The 22,275-nt window shown below is 37.5% G+C and overlaps 1 long non-coding RNA gene across 1 annotated transcript; it reads left to right on the plus strand.

Moving 5' to 3' along the window:
• Positions 1–381: 381 nt before the first annotated feature.
• LOC122279958 lies at positions 382–1,271 on the plus strand. The gene is made up of 2 exons (XR_006229697.1): positions 382–752; positions 919–1,271. It is a non-coding gene; the product is annotated as an uncharacterized LOC122279958 (long non-coding RNA).
• The last annotated feature ends 21,004 nt before the right edge of the window (positions 1,272–22,275 follow it).

The raw sequence follows: 22,275 nt of genomic DNA on the forward strand, positions 1-22,275 counted from the left end.
TACCGTCGGTCTCTAGGCCTTGACTTGGTTGATATTGAAACTGATTCTATGGTTTGTGTTAACTGGGTTAGCACTCGTATATGTGTTAACTGGGTGAGCGAGACAAACATTAATTTAATGTCATACTCACGATAATTCTTGCCGAAAGTTGTAATTTTTTTTTAAATATTTAAAAAAATATATATAAAATCATTAATAAATATTTCTTCAACCATAACTTTTCTTTTAAAAAAAAAAAAAAAGAATTTGGTAGCCACTCTCGATGATCAGAGTGGCATTCCCATACATAAATGGCTTCCTTAAGAGCATAGCCATTGCCAAATGCAAGTCCAAATTAAAAGCAAATGTGAGAAAAAACATCTGCATTGACCTAGCTAAACTTTCTAAGTTTGACATTTATGCTACGGTATTTGTTAGCTCCTCTCCAAGTCTAGTGAGTCACTGTTCTGCGATCAAACGCATATTTTATTATTTCTCTCCTCCAGTTAACTCTTTCCCTCGTTTATTTTCTTTCTTCATCCCGAAACCTATCCATTTCCTCTTTCTCCAGAAACCATTTTCTCTTCTTCAACCTAGGCAATCCACTTTCTTTCCATCGATCTTTTCTTCTTCAACCCACAAGCATCCCCTTCTCTCCGTCTCGCTCTTCTTCAGCCCTATTCTCGCATGCCTGCCTCGCTCTTCTTCAACTCGCAAGACTCCCCTTCTCTCCAGTGGTCGTCTTCGTTGCATTCGTCTAGTTTTTCTCAAAGGTAAGTTTCTCTTTCTCGCTCTTCTATATGCATTCTCTATGCCATTGTCTTCTTCGCTCTTCTCTCCCATTTCTTCGATTCTTATTTTCTCTTCATCGAGTAATTAAATCACCATGTGCCTTGCGATTCTAATGTTGAACACTGGTCTCGTTCTTGATTATCACAGGCAAATTGATTCTCCCTTTGTTGTCTCCAACACAGAAGATTTAAAGTTCCAGTCCCCCTCTCAACCATTATAGTAAACGTTTTTCGTGCTATCGATATATACAATCGTTTTTCACTCTCATTTTTGGATGAATACAAATTGTGTAATTGTTTTGGACATTTTTTATTTTTGGAGCTTCGCTTTTTAAGTTTTGGTTGGTGGAAGAATTCAACTTGTTGCAGTTGATTGATTTATTTCTATACATCATGCCCTCCTCTCTGTTTTGCTTGTTGTTCTGTATTTTAATTTTTTCAGTTTTCATTGACTTTGGCTATATTCAATTATGATTTTAAGCTATGATTTCAAAGCTTAAAGATCTGTCATTAAATCTAGGATAATTGTGTTGTGTCATCCTGGCCTATATATTGAATGGAAACATTGGATGGAACCAAATAATCATACATCAGATTGAACCAAATAACCAATAGTGGTACATTGTTGGGAAGTTTCCTTTTCCAAGGTGTTCAAAGTTCTTTGTTTACAAACTTTGCAAGATTGTACTTCTAACTTGTCTAAAGGATTATAAAATGAAGTCATATGAAATAGCAATATGAGCAAAAGACAGCTCATGAACAATGGAGATAATGACCTACTCCAAATTTATGTAGCTAATTTATATCTAAATCAAACTAGATTGAAGAGATGAAGAATTCTTAATTTTCTTGGTTGTGTTCTTTGTTTCTTTGGTTCTAAGGGTTTGCATTAAAGAATGCACCCACCCATTAACATACCAGAAAGCAACATGATGTCGAGGTATATAAATGGGATATAAACCAACTCAGAAGCTGGCTAGCTAGCTAGCTTTCCCTTGCAGATTTACAAAAATTTCTACTACTTCATAATGTGCATATATAAATGGCCACACACGTGCTCGTTATGACTCTACAACTCATGAAAGAGACCTTCTCTGCAACATTCTGAAAGTACCCAAATACAGTCATTAATGGTTGAAACCACCCACATGATCTGATGAATATATATATATATATATATATTCTTTTTGAGATGAAGATTATGATCTAATGAATCCAACAAAAATCAAATTGATTTTGTTTTACTTATATATATAGTTTGTTTTCACCAAGTTTCACGAATCCTAGCTATTAGAAGCACTTGGCTCAAGGCAAAAACAAAGTATCATACATATAATAAATCATGTCGTATATATAGACATGATCATACTACTTTTACTCATTGATAAATGTACATGCAAGTCAAAATAAAGGCTATTTGGGCATCTATATATGTTAGTATATATGCAAGAAAACTGGGAGGACAATCTTTAAGCCATATAAAGGCTATTTGGGCATCTAGGTGTCATGACTGCACTTGTAGCTTTTTTGGATTTGCTGAAATTACTTGGTTTTGTTTGAAATATCCTTTTCTCGTACTGCTAGTGCAGTTCATGCTGGTTTATTTGTATGTTTTGTATTGCTAGTATTGAAATGTTGATACTGAACTATACTGGTTTGTGGTTTATGAACTGGTTTGGTACTTAAATGTGAATCTACTACTAGTTTATGAGTTGGAATTGTTGGTGGAAATGTTCAGTAGAAATTTGTTGGTTTATGAACTTGTTTGTACTGGTTTGATACTGAAATGTGAAAGAATTGTTGGTTGAAGAACTGGAAGCTAGCGTTGGTGGAATGTTATTGTAGGCTACCAAATTGTAGGCCTTTGTATTATAGGTTGATGTTATGAAATGTTATTATTGATCTTTCTTTTAGATATTATTTCTCCAAAAAGAAATTATTCCAGGAAGTTATGAAGTGTATTTGCAAAAAGAAATTTTCATGTCAATAGCACAAAAATTTTAAAACTGATTCTATAGTTTGGAAACAATAATTTTAAATAAAAATTAAATTATTAATTAATATATAGAGTATATTTACAAAATATTAAAAAATAATAAAAAATTATTTTTTTAAATATATAATATTATATTATTATTTAAACTTTAGAATGGCTAACTAGTCCGTGTCACAATCTCCATTATTTTAAATTTTAGCTAAAAGGTCAAATTTTAGTGAAAATTTAGACTTGGCAAGATGCCATCGCCATTAATGCTCTAACATGGAAGTCTAGCTTGGATCATTTTGGAGGAAAACGCGCTTGTGTTTTGAAAATAATTAAAATCTAATTTCTAAACGAACAGAATCCACTCATTTAAGAAACAAAATAAATAAGACGACTACTCCGCTTACGGTGGATCTTTCTTCACGCCTTCGCCTCTTTCGAAAGGGCAAAACGCCCCTCCTACAGTCCTATATTGCATTATTTTCATGCCGGGAGAGAAGGACCGCCTCTATACGTATCATGTATGTATACAATCCCAAATGTCTTCTTATTTTGGCTATTCTGATGAGAGTTCATGTTGATCTGCTTCACAATTCCTAACACATCAGACAAATAATAATCGAATCTGCATTTTGAAAAAAAAAAAAATTAATTGCTAGGGCTTATTTCGAAGTACGTAAACCTTTAACGTTGTTTTCATGACTCTTTTTCATTGTGAATTATCTGTAATTCTAGCTGCCACTTGTTCCAACCTTTGGGTCTGCTGCTAGATGGCTTGACCATTAATGAGTGAGGAAGGAATATTAATTCAGCATGAACTGCATACCATTTCCTTTGTCTCAATTCAATGTACATTTAATGTTGACCGATTCTGGTCGAGTCCATTAATATTGAAGTCACAGCTGAACAGACTCAGCGGAGGACACCCACGAAAGTTGCTGGTGTTGACCGTTTCTCACAGCGACCGTTCGTAGGAACGAGTCTCCAGCTTCCCTTGATCTTAGGAGCTCTTGAAATGGTCCACATCTGAGTCTTCATCACGTTTGCAGAACATTGGAACTGCTCATGATAAACTGAACACGTGGGACACGTAGTGATGCAGGGGGATCCGAGATATGTTGCGAGTGGAGACAAAAACAGTGAACAGTGACAACTTGCACCGTTTATTTCTTTAACGTATTAGGCGCCACTTGCAGACACGCACAGTGTCTGCAGCAAGTGACGCCTCAAACCGCTCCGTAATTCACTGCATCGAAAGAAAAAAAAAAAAAGAGAAAAATGTAAGCTGCTCTCCTATAAATAGGAGAGAGCTCAGTTGGGAAAGGAATGAGAGAGAGGGCAGCAGAGTGAGCAAGAAGGTGTGTGCTGCGTGTGTGTGTAGACAGTGTAGAGAGTGGGTAAGAGAGAGGTTTTTGTAAAAATCGTTTTATAGTGAAATTACAGCAGCTGTGGACGTAGGCAATTGCCGAACCACGTTAAATTTCGTCCCTCCTTTATTTAGAATCGTCTCTGAGTCAGAACAGCTCCCAACAACTGGTATCAGAGCACTGGTTCGAGCTGTCCGAAAATTCAAGTTGTTCAAAATCAATTTTTGACAACTCCACGGTGTTCCTCGCGTCGAGACGAATCCGTTGCCGCAAACGGAATCGAAAACGGAGGTCGGACGAGGCCACACGCGCCCCTAGAAGACCGGCGCGTGCATCTGCTGCAACTCACGCGCCCCCACGCGCTCCGGAGGTTGAAGACGCGTGACACACACGCGCTCACGCGCCCCCACGTGCGCCAGAGGTTGAAGACGCGTGACGGACACGCGCCCAAGCGCCGCCACGCGCCCTAGAGAGGTTCGGCGCGTGTAACACACGCGCCTCACGCTCCCCCCACGCGCACAGTACTGTAGGCGCGTGTTTCTTACGCGCCACGCGCTTGCCCACGCGCACTGTACAGCGCGTGTATCTCACGCGTCAGACAGATCAGAACCGTCCGTTTTTTCAGATCTGTTTTTGGCTAGATCTAAGCCATTCCGAATCCAATTTCGACGATCAAATAGTGCTTTCCAACTATTTGGATCATTCCGGACTCATCCGTACGGTCGAAATTTTGATATTCGGCGTCAGTATATTGGATCTGAACCATCCACGTGTTGCAGATCATTTTAGGCTAGATCACGCCAGTTGGAGTTCCATCGCGGCGATCAAATAGTGCTGACAAACTATTTGGATCATTCCGGACTCGTTTCCAGCTAATTTGAGTATTTCAGACGTAACGGTGATCTTTGTTTAAATTTGAACTCATGGCTGGAGAAGAAGCTAAAGGTGCTGGTATCGAGAAATTTGACGGTACAGACTTTGGCTACTGGAGAATGCAGATAGAAGATTATCTCTATGGGAAGAAACTACATCTTCCACTCCTAGGAAGAAAGCCATATGACATGAGCAATGAAAATTGGAGTCTCCTTGATAGACAAGTGTTGGGAGTCATTAGACTAACACTGTCAAGATCAGTTGCACACAATGTGGGAAAGGAGAAGACCACGGCGGATTTGATGAAAGCTCTATCGGATATGTACGAGCAGCCATCAGCCAATAACAAAGTGCATTTGATGTACAAGCTATTCTACTTGAGAATGGCAGAAGGAACTCCAGTTATTCAACATCTGAATGAGTTCAACACCATCATCAATCAATTAGCTTCAGTGGGGATTGAATTTGATGATGAAGTACGTGCACTGATTGCTCTGGCTCAATTGCCAAAAAGCTGGGAGGCCATGAGAACAGCTATTAGCAATTCTTATGGCAAAACAAAGATGAAGTATCAAGAAATCCGGGACCATATTCTTAGCGAGGAAGTTCGCAGAAGAGATACAGGAGAAGCATCAATTTCCAGTTCTGCCTTAAACCTCGAGACGAGAGGTAGAGGAGCTAGTAGAAGTTCAAATCGGGGCAGATCGAAATCCCGAAGAGGTAGAAGTAAATCAAGGTCCGGAAAACAAGTACAGTGCTGGAATTGTGGCAAGATTGGCCACTTCAAAAATAATTGCAAAGAAGCAAAGAAGAAGAATGAGCATGATTCTGTTAATGCCACAACAGAAGATCTCCAAGATGCCTTACTTCTTTCAGTCGACAACCAAATTGAATCTTGGGTGTTAGATTCAGGAGCCTCGTTCCACACTACGGCACACCGAGAAATCATGCAGAATTATGTCACTGGTGATTTTGGGAAGGTGTACTTAGCAGATGGTGAAGCTTTGGAAATCGAAGGCATGGGAGATGTACCAATCAATCTGCCCAATGGAAGTGCATGGTTGCTACAGAAGGTGCGACATGTTCCTAAGCTCATGAGGAACCTGATTTCTGTAGGACAACTTGATGCTGATGGGCATTCGGTACTATTTACCGGTGGCACGTGGAAGATAACAAAAGGAGCTATGGTTGTAGCTCGAGGCACAAAAACAGGTACTCTATATATGACTTCAAGCATTAGAGATACTATTGCAATTGCTGATGCAAATGCCAACCTATGGCATCAAAGGCTTGGTCACATGAGTGAGAAAGGAATGAAAATACTATTATCCAAGGGGAAGTTACCAAAGTTGGAATCAACTGATTTCGATATGTGTGAAGGTTGCATTTTTGGGAAACAGAAAAAAGTTAGTTTCCTGAAAAATGGTAGAACTCCAAAATCTACAAAATTGGAGTTGGTGCACACAGATTTGTGGGGGCCATCCCCAGTCGCTTCTCTTGGAGGATCGCGGTACTATGTTTCATTTATTGATGACTCAAGCAGGAAAGTATGGGTTTATTTTTTGAAAAATAAATCTGACACATTTGATACTTTCAAGAAGTGGAAAGCCATGGTTGAAAATGAAACAAGCTTGAAGTTAAAATGTCTGAGGTCAGATAATGGAGGAGAGTACATCGACGGAGGGTTCAAAGAATTTTGTGCTGCAAATGGGATTAGATTTCAGAAGACTATTCCCGGGACACCGCAGCAGAATGGCGTAGCTGAACGCATGAACAGAACTCTCAACGAACGTGCTAGAAGCATGAGGCTGAATTCAGGATTGCCTGAATGTTTTTGGGCTGATGCAGTTAACACTGCAGCCTATTTGATTAATCAGGGACCTTCAGTTCCCTTAAAGTTCGATCTACCAGAGGAAGTCTGGAGCGGAAAGAAGGTAAATCTTTTCCATTTGAAAGTTTTTGGCTGTTTATCATATGTTCACATAGATTCTACTGATCGTAACAAGTTAGAAGCCAAATCTAGAAAATGTTTTTTCATCGGTTATGGTGATGAAGAATTTGGCTATCGATTTTGGGATGATAAAAATCGCAAAATCATCAGAAGTAGAAATGTGATTTTCAATGAGCAGATTCTGTACAAAGTTAGGTCACAAGCTGAACCTGAGGAGCAGCCAAAGAAACCTGAGGTTGTTGACTTTGATGTTACTCGAGTCAACACTGATCAAAACGAGGATCAAGAGAATGATGATCCACAGATCGAACAACGTACACCACTCATTGTTATTCGAAGATCTTCAAGGACAATCAGGCCACCACAGCGGTTCTCACCATCTCTATACTACATCTTGCTAACAGATAGTGGTGAACTGGAAAGTTATGATGAAGCTCTACGAATTGAAGATTCGATCAAGTGGGAGAAAGCCATGCAAGATGAGATGGAGTCACTGATGTCAAATCAGACATGGAAGCTAACTAAGCTTCCAAAAGGCAAGAAGGCTTTGCACAATAAATGGGTGTATAGAATTAAGGAAGAGCACAATGGTAGCAAGCGCTACAAAGCCAGAATGGTCGTGAAGGGGTTTCAACAAAAAGAAGGTGTCGACTACACAAACATTTTCTCCCTAGTTGTAAAATTAACAACGATCAGGCTAGTGTTGGCAATTGTGGCTGCAGAGAATCTACATCTTGAGCAGTTAGATGTGAAGACTGCATTCCTTCATGGTGATTTGGAGGAAGACATTTATATGCACCAGCCACAAGGATTCTCAGTGAAGGGAAAAGAGAATCTAGTTTGCAAACTGAAGAAGAGCTTGTATGGCCTAAAACAAGCTCCACGACAATGGTACCGGAAGTTTGACAACTTCATGTGCAGTAATGGATTTACAAGACTGCAGGCTGGCCACTGTTGCTATATGAAGAACTTTGACAACTCTTATATTATCCTACTGTTATATGTGGATGATATGCTCGGTGCAGGGTCAAGCATCGAGGAAATTAATGAACTGAAGAAGCAGTTGTCAAAGCGGTTTGAGATGAAGGATTTGGGTGCTGCAAAACAAATCCTTGGTATGAGAATTATTAGAGACAGGTCTAATGATACTCTCAAGCTCTCGCAGGAGGAGTATGTGAAGAAGGTGCTCAGAAGGTTTAACATGGACAAGGCGAAACCAGTGAGCACACCCTTAGCTAGTCACTTTCGACTAACTAAGGATCAGTCGCCAAAGACGGAGGAAGAGCAAGAATGCATGGACAGAATACCCTATGCATCTGCTATTGGTAGTCTTATGTACGCCATGGTCTGTACAAGGCCAGATATTGCACAAGCAGTGGGAGCTGTGAGCAGGTACATGAGTAATCCAGGAAAGCAGCATTGGGAAGCAGTCAAGTGGATTTTAAGATATCTACAAGGCTCTTCAGATACGTCACTATGCTTTACAAAAGCAGGTTTAAAACTACAGGGATATGTAGATGCTGATTTAGCAGGTGACGTTGACAGCAGAAAAAGTACTACTGGATTTGTGTATACGCTGGGTGGTACAGCTGTATCGTGGGCTTCTAAGTTACAGAAGATAGTTGCTCTCTCAACTACAGAAGCTGAATACGTTGCTATAACTGAAGCAGGGAAGGAAATGGTTTGGTTGCAGTCATTCTTGGAGGAATTGGGAAAGAAGAATGAAAAAGGCATTCTGCACAGTGATAGTCAGAGTGCTATTTTTCTTGCAAAGAATCCAGCCTTTCATTCCAGAACAAAACACATACAGTTGCGATACCATTTTATCCGATCTCTTCTCGATAGTGGACAGCTGATACTTGAGAAGATTCGAGGAGCAGAAAACCCAGCAGACATGTTTACAAAAGTAGTTACTGCTGACAAACTGAAGCTGTGTATAGTTTCAATTGGCCTCCGTACTTAAAGGCATGATTTGAAGTTGCTGTGATAATTGCTATGAAGATATGTAGACTCATTTGTCTCCAAGTGGGAAATTGTTGCGAGTGGAGACAAAAACAGTGAACAGTGAAAACTTGCACCGTTTATTTCTTTAACGTATTAGGCGCCACTTGCAGACACGCACAGTGTCTGCAGCAAGTGACGCCTCAAACCGCTCCGTAATTCACTGCACCGAAAGAAAAAAAAAAAAAAGAGAAAAATGTAAGCTGCTCTCCTATAAATAGGAGAGAGCTCAGTTGGTGTTGGTATGAGAGAGAGGGCAGCAGAGTGAGCAAGAAGGTGTGTGCTGCGTGTGTGTGCAGACAGTGTAGAGAGTGGGTGAGAGAGAGGTTTTTGTAAAAATCGTTTTATAGTGAAATTACAGCAGCTGTGGACGTAGGCAATTGCCGAACCACGTTAAATTTCGTCCCTCCTTTATTTAGAATCGTCTCTGAGTCAGAACAGCTCCCAACAAGATAGATGATGCAGAGCTGTCAGATTGCACCTTGATGGCGCTGAGATACCATGAGTTGGCAGATCAGCGCAAAGGCGGGAATTGATTGTAATGTGCTCCTCATTGGGGCCGTTTTGAGTGCGTTTCAGTCTTTTGGCCATAACTTTGGCTACGGGTGTCAGAATCGCATAGCTCTATGTGCCTTTTTTTCGACCTCAAATTCTGCTATTTTCCCCTCCGAATCACTAGTTTTAGTTATTTTTTACTATTTATGGTAATATTTTGCTTGTCAGTTAGGAAGTCATTTTAAACCCGATTTGGGCCGGATTTTTTGCAAATTGCTTATTTTATTTCGAATTTTAATTTAGAGTGATTTTCAAGATTTTGCTATTTTTGACAAAATTCGGATAAACACGATTTTTGGCTATAACAGTCCGGCTTGTGGACTGATTTTGATCATTGCTTGATTTTATAATATTCTGTTGAACCCTAGAGACTTTTCTCTCTGGTTTTGAGCGATTTCTCTCCTGTGAATCATCTGTTGGGACTAGCCTGCAGGATAATCGCTATTCTATCCGGCGTCACGTAGCCACCAAAACTTGATGGAAGCTTTGGCTATAAATAGTACGGTTTGGTCCCTAAACTCACTCAACTCAATCCTTTCAGTCATAAACTATCTAAAGTGAGTTTAGTAGAGTCTGAAAGTGCCAAAACAAGGAAGAAAAACAGTGAGTAAGTGTGAAAAAGCATCAATGGCTAGAGGTATGATTCCTTATTTATTTTCAGTTTTGATTCTTATTAAGTGTTTAATTCCGATTATAGAATCATTATAAGCTTACATTTGGTATCAGAGCAAGGTTTTATCTCTGCCTTGATGCTTGTTTCAAATACTCTGTTTTTAGCCATAAGTTTTTTGAAGAAATTGTTTTTTATTTTTGGGTTGTTTTTGATTCAAAACAACATCAAAATCATATTCAAAACAACATTTCTAAGTTTTCTGAGAAGAAAATATTATTTTTGGACGTCAAAAATGTGATTTTTGGAGTAATTTTTTAGGAGTTATTGTTCATTTTTGGAGGTTGAAGAAGACCAAAACGACATGTAGTTTTGTATTTAAAAAAAAAAAACTAAATGTAGTTTAGTGGCTGCTGAATTTCTATAGAGCTAAACGACATGTAGTTTAGTGGTTAGAGCTAAACGACATGTCATTTAGGTTGGGTGTCCTGTGATTAACTGCATGTCTAAACGACACGTCGTTTTGGCTTTGGTAAAACTGCACGTCGTTTATAAGGTAGCATTGAATCCGTGGGAAAGAAAAAATGACACGTCGTTTTTCATTTTGGAAAAACGACATGTAGTTTGGATCAGTTAAAAAAAAACAAATTGAAGGATCTGTAGTTTATTTAGCATGATTTATTAATTTTGGTCATGCTATAAATTTGCTCAATTTTGCATATAGTTGTTATTTATTTTAATTGTGTGCAATTTAGATGATTATTGTGCAAAATTAATAATTATAGTTAAAAGCATGAAATTAAATGTTATACATAATATAACAGTTTTAATTATGCAATGTTTATGCTTAAATCGTGAGAATATTGTATGCATAATAATAACATGTTGTTTCTAGTTAAAATTATGCAATTTATAATTATTCTCATATTTAGTTAATCCTTATGCATTAAGGGTATAATGTCTAATGATCAATATTATTTTTGGTTAATTAAAGAATAGCCACAGCATCTTTAGTTAAATAAAAATCATATATTATAATTGATTAAGATCACATAAATAATATTTAGACATTAATTGTAATTAATCATACTTTTAGTATAATAAATTTTATCCCACAGGAATTTTTATTATATGATTAATTAGGATAAAATATCAATTTGTTCATAACTTACCCACAGGGATTATGAATTGATAGTTTGATAGTTTATCATAAAGTTTAATATTAGATAAAATATATATTAAATTTTAATCATTAATGGACTATTTGCTATGGGAGTATGAATGTGTACATCTAAGGAGGTTCTATCTAGGAGACTGGATTTTAAGTGGGACTATTGTGACCCCTCCAATCTTTTCCGGGAATCTTGAAGTTTTGTCTAGAAAAGAAAAATATTCCTGGGAACTTACTTAGTAGTACCATTTCTTTCTGCGGTAAAATAGGCCTTATACGTGATTATTGAATAAACAATTTGATAAATTCTATCATAAGGAATAATTGAATCTTCTTGAATTAAAAATTTAGCTTGCAGGCAATTTTTATGTCATTAAATTCAATTTTTAAGTATGATTTACATTGGTAAACCATGAAATTTTATTTATGCCTCAGTTTTAATATAAGCATGTAATATATAATTCTTATAGTTGTAAACTTGCAAGTCTCTAACATTCGTTATGATATCCCTGAACTTAAGGGAGATAACTATAAGGTCTGGAAGGAGAGAATTCTTCTTCATTTAGGGTGGATGGACATAGGCTATAATATTAAGAAAGACGAACCACCAGCACTCACTGATACCAGCACTGCATCGAACATCACGCTTTATGAACAATGAGAGCGATTTAATCTCCCCAACATGATATTCATTATGACTAAAATTTCTGCTGGTATTCGTGATTCTGTTGATCATCATGAAAATGTCCAAGACTTACTGAAAGCCATTGATGACCAATTTGTCACTTCAGACAAGGCATTAGCAAGCACCCTAATCATGAAGTTCTCATCCCTAAAGCTCACTAATGTGAAAGTTGTGCACGAGCACATCATACAAATAAGGGACATTGTGGCTCAATTGAAGAAACTTGAGGTTGAAATGTCGGAATCCTTCCTGGTTGACTACATCCTGAACACCCTTCTGCACTAATATGCACCCTTCAAAATCTCACACAACACACATAAAGATAACTGGTCAATCAATGAACTAATGACCATGTGTGTTCAAGAGGAAGGGAGATTGGTGATGGAACAAGGAGAAAGTGTAATGCTGGCAATGCATGGAAAGGGGAAATCTCAAGCCAACAAGAAAGGGAAAAGTAAAATACCTATCCAACCTGGTACTGGAATCAATAAAGATTCTAAGTGTTTCTTTTGTAAAAGGAAAGGACACATGAAGAAGGAATGCGCCAAATTTTAGAAATGGCTTGTGAACAAAGATAATCCAACCTCGTTTGTTTGTTATGAATCTAATATGGTAAATGTCAAAATTAACACATGATGGATTGACTCTGGATCAACAATCCACATTTCGAACTCCTTGCAGGGTTTGCAAAACCTAAGAAAGCCAGTGGGAAGTGAGCAAAACATCTTATTAGGAAACAAGATGGGCTCGCATGTGAAAGCTATTAAAACTTGCTATTTAATTTTGAGTAGTAGATTTGTTTTGAAGTTAGAAAGGACCTTTTATGTTCTAAGTTTTTCAAGAAATATTATTTCAATTTCAAGGCTTGTAATTTTTTAATATTCCTTTAATTTTTCAAATTCATCATTTAGTTTATTTTATAAATCTGATTGTGTTGGAAATAGAACATTGTCTTATGGTCTTTACTACATTAATTTACAAAACAATACCACTTATGATTCAATGCATGTTGACACTGGCACTAAAAGATGTGTTATCAACTAGAATTCCTCAAAATTGTGGCATTGGAGATTAGGTCATATTTCCACAAAAAGAGATAAAAGATTAGTAAATGAAAGAGTACTAAATACTCTGGATTTTACTGATTTTGAGACTTGTGTAGATTGTATAAAAGAAAAACAGACCAACAAGTCAAAGAAAGGTGCCAATAGGAGTTCAGGCATATTAGAAATCATACATACTGATATATGTAGTTCAAACATGGACTCATATGGTCAGAAATACTTCATCTCTTTTATAGATGATTACTCACGATATATGTATCTCTACATGCTTTATAATAAGAATGAAGCATTAGACGTCTTTAAGATATTTAAGGCTAAAGTAGAGAAACAATGTGGTAAGCAAATTAAGATCGTGAGATCAGATAGAGTTGGAGAATATTATGGTAGATACACAGAGGATGGACAAGCACCTGGGCCATTATCAAAGTTTCTTCAAGAGTATGAGATTGTTGCCCAACACACCATGCCTGGTACACCGGACCAAAATGATGTAGCAGAAAGAAGAAACCGAACATTATTGGACATGGTGCGGAGTATGCTTAGCAGCTCCAATCTTCCTAAATCCTTATAGGCTGAATCACTTAAGACGACAGTATATATATTAAATCGAGTTCCAATCAAGGCTGTTCCTAAAACACTATTTGAATTATGGAAAGGTTGGAAACCGAGTTTGCGACATATGCGCGTTTGGAGATGTTCGTCTAAAGTGAGAATATATAATCCATAAGAGAAGAAGCTGGACCCAAGGAGCATTAGTGGGTATTTCATTGGATATGCTGAAAGGTTTAAAGGTTACAGATTTTATTGTCCATCTCACAACACTAGGATTGTGGAATCAAGAAATGTAAAGTTTCTTGAAAATAACTTGATCAATGGGAGCGATCAAACTAGGAACATAGTTTCTGAGAATGATCATTTAGAATCTCAACCTTCCACCTCAAGTGATAGATTGGTTATTGTTCACAACACCCCTCAAGTACGAACTAGTGTTGAACAAACAATCGTTGAAGTTCCACAATGTAACAGCCGCTAGAAATTCAATTGTGGAATTTTTATTGACTTTAAGAATCTCGTGAAAACTTCGTAAGTTTACACGAATTGATTAATCGCATAGATTTTAGCATGTCAACATAGTTAGTGTTATCCCTCACTATGGTGCTAGAAATGCGATTTTAATTATTTGAGATAGTTAGAAGTGTCAGAATACATTATAGTCTACACCACTAGGCTTAATTGAATATTGACGATTTTTCAGTACTAAGTTTGTTACGTTTATTTTTGGAGTGAATAGTAAGCTCGTTAAACATACTAAGCGCAGTGTTTTTCAAAATCACAGTGTGTAATGTCCAAATTAGGTTAGCAAAATTTTATTTAGACACATGGAAATATTTTAGCCACCTTACTCTTCCAAGTCTACTCTACATTTGGAAAATATATTGAGCTGATTTTTGTAGACATTATTAGATACAATATTTTGAGATAATCTTTTATAGATATTTTGGGTAGGAGAAAACCACACTCAACTCTCAACTCCAGCCTTATCACCTCCCTTATCTCGTCCATAAGTATGTCCAGCCATCACCCATGAACTTATCTTCAATTACACCTTCCAATAAAAGATTATCAAACACTCTCTCTCTGACAGCTTTTAGGAGTTCTTTTGCACGCCCATTTCGAAGCTGTTGTAGGTGTTTTATCATAAAGTCTCCTTCCTATAAGTTGTTCCTTTTTTAGTCTAGTTTACATGGATATCTTATTTTCCCCATTTGAATATCATTTGGTCAGTCAAATATTGTGTAAACTATAGAAATGTCATTTTAGGAGATAAACTAGAGAATATGTTATAGTTTGGAGTTTTTGACCAAGCTAATGGATAGATATTGGTCCGAAATTTTTATGGAGTATTGTTAACATGTATATGTGACTATTGGTTGAGGATTTTTGCATGATTAAAGGTTTTGATGAAAGATTTGTTTAGATTTAGAAACTTAGAAACTGGAAGAAGAAAAACAGTTTCTGTTTTGAGAAAGTTTAACTCTTTGGTGGTCTAAACCTATTCTAATGACTTTGATAATTTTATTGGAGAATCCTAAGCATCTTATGTACATTTTATATTATTATTTTGAAGATATTTGATGTTAGTTTCAAAGATATGAAATTTTATGCAAAGAGATATTCAGATAAGCCAAAGTGTGGATATTCTTGGTTAATTTATGTTTTGGTTAATTTCTAACCATGTGATCTTGAATTAGAAGCTCATATATGTTTTAGAACATCTTTTTAAACCATGTAATGGTTTGGTTTGAAGATCATATATTTATAAGTCATAGATCAAGAGATTTATCAAAACTAGTTGAGGAAAAAGTTTCTGTTTTTGGACTAAGTGTAAAACCAAAAACTCCAAATGTTATTTTTTTGATTTTGGTGACTTTAGTTTGATGATTTAAAGCATGGTTGATGTTAGGATGATATTATGAATATGCTAGAAGTAAGATTTGATTTTTGAAATTTTTGGAGATGTTTTGATTTAAGGTCAAAACTTGTGATTCAAGTGCTTGGATCTTTTTACAAAAAAGTTTGGTGTTGATTATTAGCTTTTTCTAAATGGATGTTTTAAGTATGGTTTTGAACTTAGGATTGGAAGATGTTTGTTGCAAAATTTTGGTTTAAGCATGAGTTTTGAAGTTGGAAGGAATTGCAACAAAAATCAAGGGAAATGGCCTATGGATGTTTCGGCCATGGTGTGTTTTCCATAGTTGTGTTTTGTTTTAAATTTTTCTGAGTTGATATTCAAGTTTAGGACAAAATTTACATGAGGTATGTAAATTTTGGAAACTTTTGGAGTTAGTATGCAAAATCCTTAAGTTATGGGTAAAACAGTCATTTTCTCATATGTAGAGAGTAAAATGAAAATTTTACTCTTTAAGTTAGTATTTTCCATATTTCAAATTATTAGTGATTTAGTTCTAACTTTTAGAATCACTAATTACAGTTCCTCGTGATCGCACTTGAAGTTTTATAAGAAACGCGGAGATCGAGGTAAGTTAGTTTTTAACTTACTACCAGTCTACTGTGTATGTTTGCTAAGTAAAGGAACTACAGTGTATGTATGTATGTTATCATATATGTCATGCCATGCCAAGTTATCACGTAATTGTCTATTATACAGAATTTATTCTGTCATCAATTTTTATATGTTACATAATATATTCTGTCATGTATTACTGTACATTACAAGTATGTCATGTTAAATATGTTGTCTATTATATGTTATGCCATGTTACGAAATGTTTCTATCTCAAGTTGGTCATATATTTCAAGTTATGTTCAAATCACGTTATGTTACGTCAGGGCTCCAGTCCTTTCGTTTTCCAGTCACGTTTCATCTTGAGTACATTCAGTTTGTGTAGAATACATGAGGCCACAACAACTGTGGAGTATGTATTTAACTGCATTGTGATGTGTAGAATACATGGGGCCACAACAACTGTAGAGTATGTATTTACACGTAGAATACATGGGGCCACAACAACTGTGGAGTATGTATTTTTCATGTTAGGTCAAGTTTGCATAGAATACATGGGGCCACAACAACTGTGGAGTATGTATTTACACGTAGAATATATGGGGCCGCAACAACTTTGGAGTATGTATTTTTCATGTTAATTCAAGTTTCAGAATAAGTTCATACTAAGTCAAGTTTCAGATCAAGTTCATGTCAAGTCAAGTTCAGTTCATATTTCAATTTAAGTTATGTCAATTATGCTATGTTGTACGCTAAGTTATGCTTTAATTATTTATGAATTTGATTATGCATTTATGTTTTTATTGTCATCCATGCATCATTAGCATGTGTGGAAGTTTTTTGTTAGCTTGCTGAGATTTGTAATCAAATCTCACTGTGGCAGTCCCAACTACCATTCCCCCCGAATGGTAGATCTTGTTACAGGACCTGAAGGAGGATCAGGATCTGACCAACTAGACACAGTCGATTGAACGACGATGCGTCGTTAATGTTAATATAGTAGTTAAATTACTACTTGTACGATGGAGTTGCATCTCCAATACTTTTGGATCATAACTATTTTGGACTAGTGTTGTGATTTTAGTTGTTCAATAGGTTTTTATGTATGAAGTATGTTTTAAGCATTTGGGATATTTTCAATTTGGTGCATAGTATTGCTAAAGAAAAAAAAAATTATCCGCTGCGAATATTGCATATTGTTAGATGCATGTTAGGAACATTGCATCTTATATGTCATAAACGAGGGCAGGTAACCTTGTGTTGCATGTCTTGACGCTTCAAATTTCCGTTCGATCCCAAACGGAATTTAGGGGCGTCACAGGGTGGTATCAGAGCAATACGTCTCTGGGCAGTAAATCCACATGTCCTTAAGAAATGCACCAAATATTAGGTTTGAAATTTAGTTGTCATTAGGCTTGAATTTCTTAAAGGTATGAGAGGTATTATGTGATTGTAATATGTATACTCGTGTGTTATAGGAAGGAACAAATGACTTATGGTAGAATACCTCAAAACCCTGAAGGTGGTATCAATCAGGAGAATCATGATTCCCCGATGGATGGTGGATTAGCTGAAGCTGTGCGTATGCTGACTGATGTGCTTAGACATCAGCAACAGCAACAAGTGAACGCACCTAGACCCGAAGTTAGGGGTTGTCCATATGAGAAGTTTATGCTTTACCGTTACCCAAATTTTTTTGGTAATGAAGGGCCACTGAGAGCCGAGAAATGGATTATAGATCTCGAGAGAATGTACGAGATTTGTGGATGTCTTGAGGACCAAAAGGTTCTATATGCTGGATACCTATTCCAAGGAGAAGCTGGAATATGGTGGGATACACGTAGGCAACTTCTAGTTAGGGAACTAGGTAGTATGGCTGCATTGTCTTGGGAGAGGTTCAAGGAAGAGTTTGACAACAGATTCTTCCCAGACTCTGTCAAACAATTGAAAGCCGTGGAGTTTGCGTCCTTAACACAAGGTAGTTTGACTGTAGAGCAGTATGTCGCTAAATTCATGGCATTGGGAAGGTTTGCACTACACTTGATTTCAACTCAAAAGATGCAGGCACAAAAGTTTCAAGCAGGACGTCTGCGTAGAATCCAAAGTCAAGTAGCTTGCCTTAGAATAGAGAATTACCAAGAGTTGGTAAATGTAGCGACGATAGCAGAGGCTGAGCAGAAGGAATTGGCGATCCAGAACATGACCGATCGAAAGAGGGCCATGCCATTTACTACAAGCAGTAGTGCTGAGAAAAAGAGGCCTTTTTCTAGTCCGGAGAAAGGCAAGGGAATAATGATTGGAGGACAGAAGCCGTCCTTTTATTCACCATGCCCTAAGTGTGGTAAGCTTCATTCTGGAGAATGTTACAAGGGATATGGAGTCTGTTACCGATGTGAAAAACCAGGACATATGATTAGAGATTGTCCTAACGCCAAACAAGGTAGTGGAGCTGGTGATCACAAGCCAAGGCCTCACATCCCAGCACGAGTGTATGCAGTAACACCCGGTGATTTTGATGTTGACGCACCTGAAACTGATGAAGCTGGCGTCATGACTGGTATTTTTTTTATTTTATTTTTTTTTCTTTCCTTTTAGTATTTATGATGTTGCAGGTATTATGAATGTGTTAGAATTAGTATTAATATTGGTGTATATATTTTTTTTAGGAAGGGTTAATTTGTTTAGGTTCTCGGCTTGTGCACTATTCGATTCAGGTGCGTTGCAGTCCTTTGTGTCTGCAGCGTTTGCACGAATTTGTAGTTTGCAGACTGAACTCTTACCACGACGGGTTGTAGTATTAATTCCCAATAGGAATACAGTATCTTGTACCCGTTTAGTTAAGGATTATCCATTAGAGCTAGAAGGAAGGACACTGAAGGCTAACTTGTTAGTATTAGGTCAGATGGAATTCGACCTGATTTTGGGGATGGACTGGCTTTTCAAGCACTACGCTAAGATAGACTATCGGAAACGAGAGGTTGTGTTTGAACCTCCAACTGAAGACAGGATGAATTATGCAGGAACATCAGTTAAGGCCATCCCACCTTTGATCTCGGCGTTGCAAGCTAGGAAGTGTATCGATGATGGAGCCTCAGCGTTTCTATTGATAACTGTAGAGGAGACAACCAAAACTATAGGAATCCAAGGGATACCTGTGGTTGAAGACTTTCCTGAAGTTTTCGTTGATGAGTTACCTGGTTTACCACCGGATAGAGAAGTAGAATTCCAAATAGAGTTGGAGCCAGCAACAACTCCGACTCACAAGGCGCCATATCGTATGGCCCCTACCGAATTGAAGGAGCTCAAACTACAATTGGAAGAACTTTTGGAGAAGGGTTTTATCCGCCCTAGTTCTTCGCCGTGGGGAGCACTTGTGTTATTTGTGAAGAAAAAAGATGAATCTATGAGGATGTGTATAGACTATAGAGAGTTGAATAAGGTGACGATTAAGAATAGATACCCATTACCTAGAATCGATGATTTGATGGATCAATTACAAGGAGCAGCAGTGTTTTCAAAGATTGACCTGAGATTCGGGTATCATCAGCTAAAAGTCAAGGATCAAGATGTGCTGAAAACTGCCTTTAGGACAAGGTATGGCCACTTCGAGTCTTTAGTGATGCCTTTTGGGTTAACCAATGCTCTAGCTGCATTCATGGACATGATGAACAAAATATTCAGACCTTATTTGGATAATTTTGTTGTCGTATTCATTGATGACATCTTAATCTACTTTAAGAACAAGGAGGAACACAGACATCATCTAAGCATGGCTTTAACTATATTTAAGGATCAGAAACTTTATGCCAAACTTAGTAAGTGTGAGTTCTGGCTGGAAGAAGTAAAATTTCTAGGTCATGTGATCTCTAGTAGAGGAGTAGCAGTAGACCCGAGCAAGATTGAAGCCGTAACGAACTGGCAGAGACCGACCAGTGTGCATGAGATCCGAAGTTTCTTAGGATTGGCTGGTTACTATAGGAGATTTGTGGAAGGATTCTCCCGTTTGTCTGGACCACTCACCGCCCTGACTAAGAAAAATGTGAAATTTACTTGGAATGATAAGTGCGAAACAAGTTTTCTTGAATTGAAGAAAAGACTTACCACCGCACCGGTACTTACACTGCCGGAACCTCTTAAATCTTTTGTGGTATATAGCGATGCATCTAAGGCAGGACTCGGATGTGTGCTAATACAAGAAGGGAAAGTGGTTGCTTATGCTTCACGACAACTGAAGAATTACGAACAGAATTATCCTACTCATGATTTGGAATTAGCTGCAGTAGTTTTTGCTCTTAAGATTTGGAGACATTATTTGTATGGCGAGAAGTGTGAAGTCTTCACGGATCATAAAAGCCTAAAGTACCTGTTTGAGCAAAAGAATCTTAATATGAGGCAAAGAAGATGGCTGGAATTAATCAGCGACTATCAGTGCGACATCAAGTATCATCTTGGAAAGGCCAACGTGGTAGCTGATGCTTTAAGCCGCAAGAGCAAACAAGAAGCTTCATCAGTTCCTTCATCAGAAGTAAATTCCCTCTTATGTAGTATGAGAAAACTGTTGATTAGAAACCGTAGTCAGGAAACCATGTTGACTACAATCCAAGAATTCATTCCATTGGACTGGGAAGAACTGAAAGACCGTCGAAAGAAGGACATTAAACTTGCAGAAGTTGTAAAAAAGATCGAAAAGTCAAAAGGACTAGTGGACTTTAGCCACAGAGAGGATGGGACTCTGTATTACAAGGACCGAAGAGTCATTCTAGCAGATGAAGAGTTAAAGGAAAAAGTACTAAAGGAAGCTCATAACACACCTTACACTGCTCATCCTGGTAGTACAAAAATGTATCAGGATTTGAAACAGTCTTTTTGGTGGGAAGGAATGAAGAAGGACGTAGCAGAATTTGTGAACAAATGTTCTGTCTGTAGATTAGTAAAAGCAGAGCACCAAAAGCCAGCCGGTAAATTGCAGTCATTGCCAATCCCAGAATGGAAATGGGAGGATATTTCCATGGATTTTATAGTAGGCTTTCCAAGGACCTCAGCCAGAAATAATACTATCTGGGTAATAGTTGATCGTCTGACAAAAAGTGCTCACTTCATACCCATCAAGAATACAGATTCTCTAGAAAGATTGACGAGAATTTATATAGCAGAGATTGTCAGATTGCATGGAGTGCCTAAGACGATCGTATCAGATAGAGACCCTCGTTTTTCGTCACGCTTCTGGAAAAGTTTACAAGAATCGATGGGCTCTAGTCTGAGGTTTAGTAGTGCATACCACCCACAAACAGATGGACAGACAGAAAGGACGATTCAAACTTTGGAAGATATGCTAAGAGCCTGTGTTTTGGATTACGAAGGGAATTGAGAGAAACAATTACTTTTGGTAGAATTTGCTTATAACAATAGTTTCCAGGCCACTATTCAAATGGCACCATATGAAGCCTTGTATGGTAGAAAGTGTAGATCACCTCTGTATTGGGATAAAGTAGGGGAAAGTAAAGTAGTTGGACCAGAAGTCTTACAAGAGATTAAGGACCAAGTACACTTGATTAAAAAAAGGATGAAAACAGCACAGAGTCGATAGAAGAGCTACGCTGATAATCGAAGGAGGAGCATAGATTTTAAAGTTGGAGATTGGGTCTATGTGAAGGTATCTCCTATGAGAGGAGTAAGTCGTTTCGAAGTGAAAAACAAGTTAAGTCCGAGATATGTGGGACCCTATGAGATAGTGGAGAAAGTGGGAGTAGTTGCATATCGTTTGGAATTGCCAACTGAGTTCCATGGAATTCATAATGTTTTCCACGTATCTTCTTTGAAAAAGAGTTTTGGGAATCAGACACCAATGATAGTGGATCCCGATAGCATACCTTTACAACCCAACTTGACCTATGAAGAGAAGCCAATGCAAATTCTTGACTGAAAAGATAAAGAGTTGAGGAACCGTAAGATCCCATTGGTCAAGTACTTTGGCAAAATCATAATATTCAAGAGGCGACTTGGGAGAAGGAAGTTGATAGCGAGCCAAGTACCCCCAGTTGTTTGACATCTAAATTTAGTCTTGCAGAGTTGTTTTGGGCTTTTGCTTAATTGATACTTTGTGGTTCACTTGTACGGGACTGACAATATCAGACGTTGTACTTCTTTATTCGAATATCAATAAAGTATATGTGTTTCCTTAACTTTTGAATTGTTACTTATGTCGATTTCGAGGACGAA

Source organism: Carya illinoinensis, chromosome 10 (assembly GCF_018687715.1).
Source record: "Carya illinoinensis cultivar Pawnee chromosome 10, C.illinoinensisPawnee_v1, whole genome shotgun sequence".
In the NCBI taxonomy this organism is placed as follows: domain Eukaryota; kingdom Viridiplantae; phylum Streptophyta; class Magnoliopsida; order Fagales; family Juglandaceae; genus Carya; species Carya illinoinensis.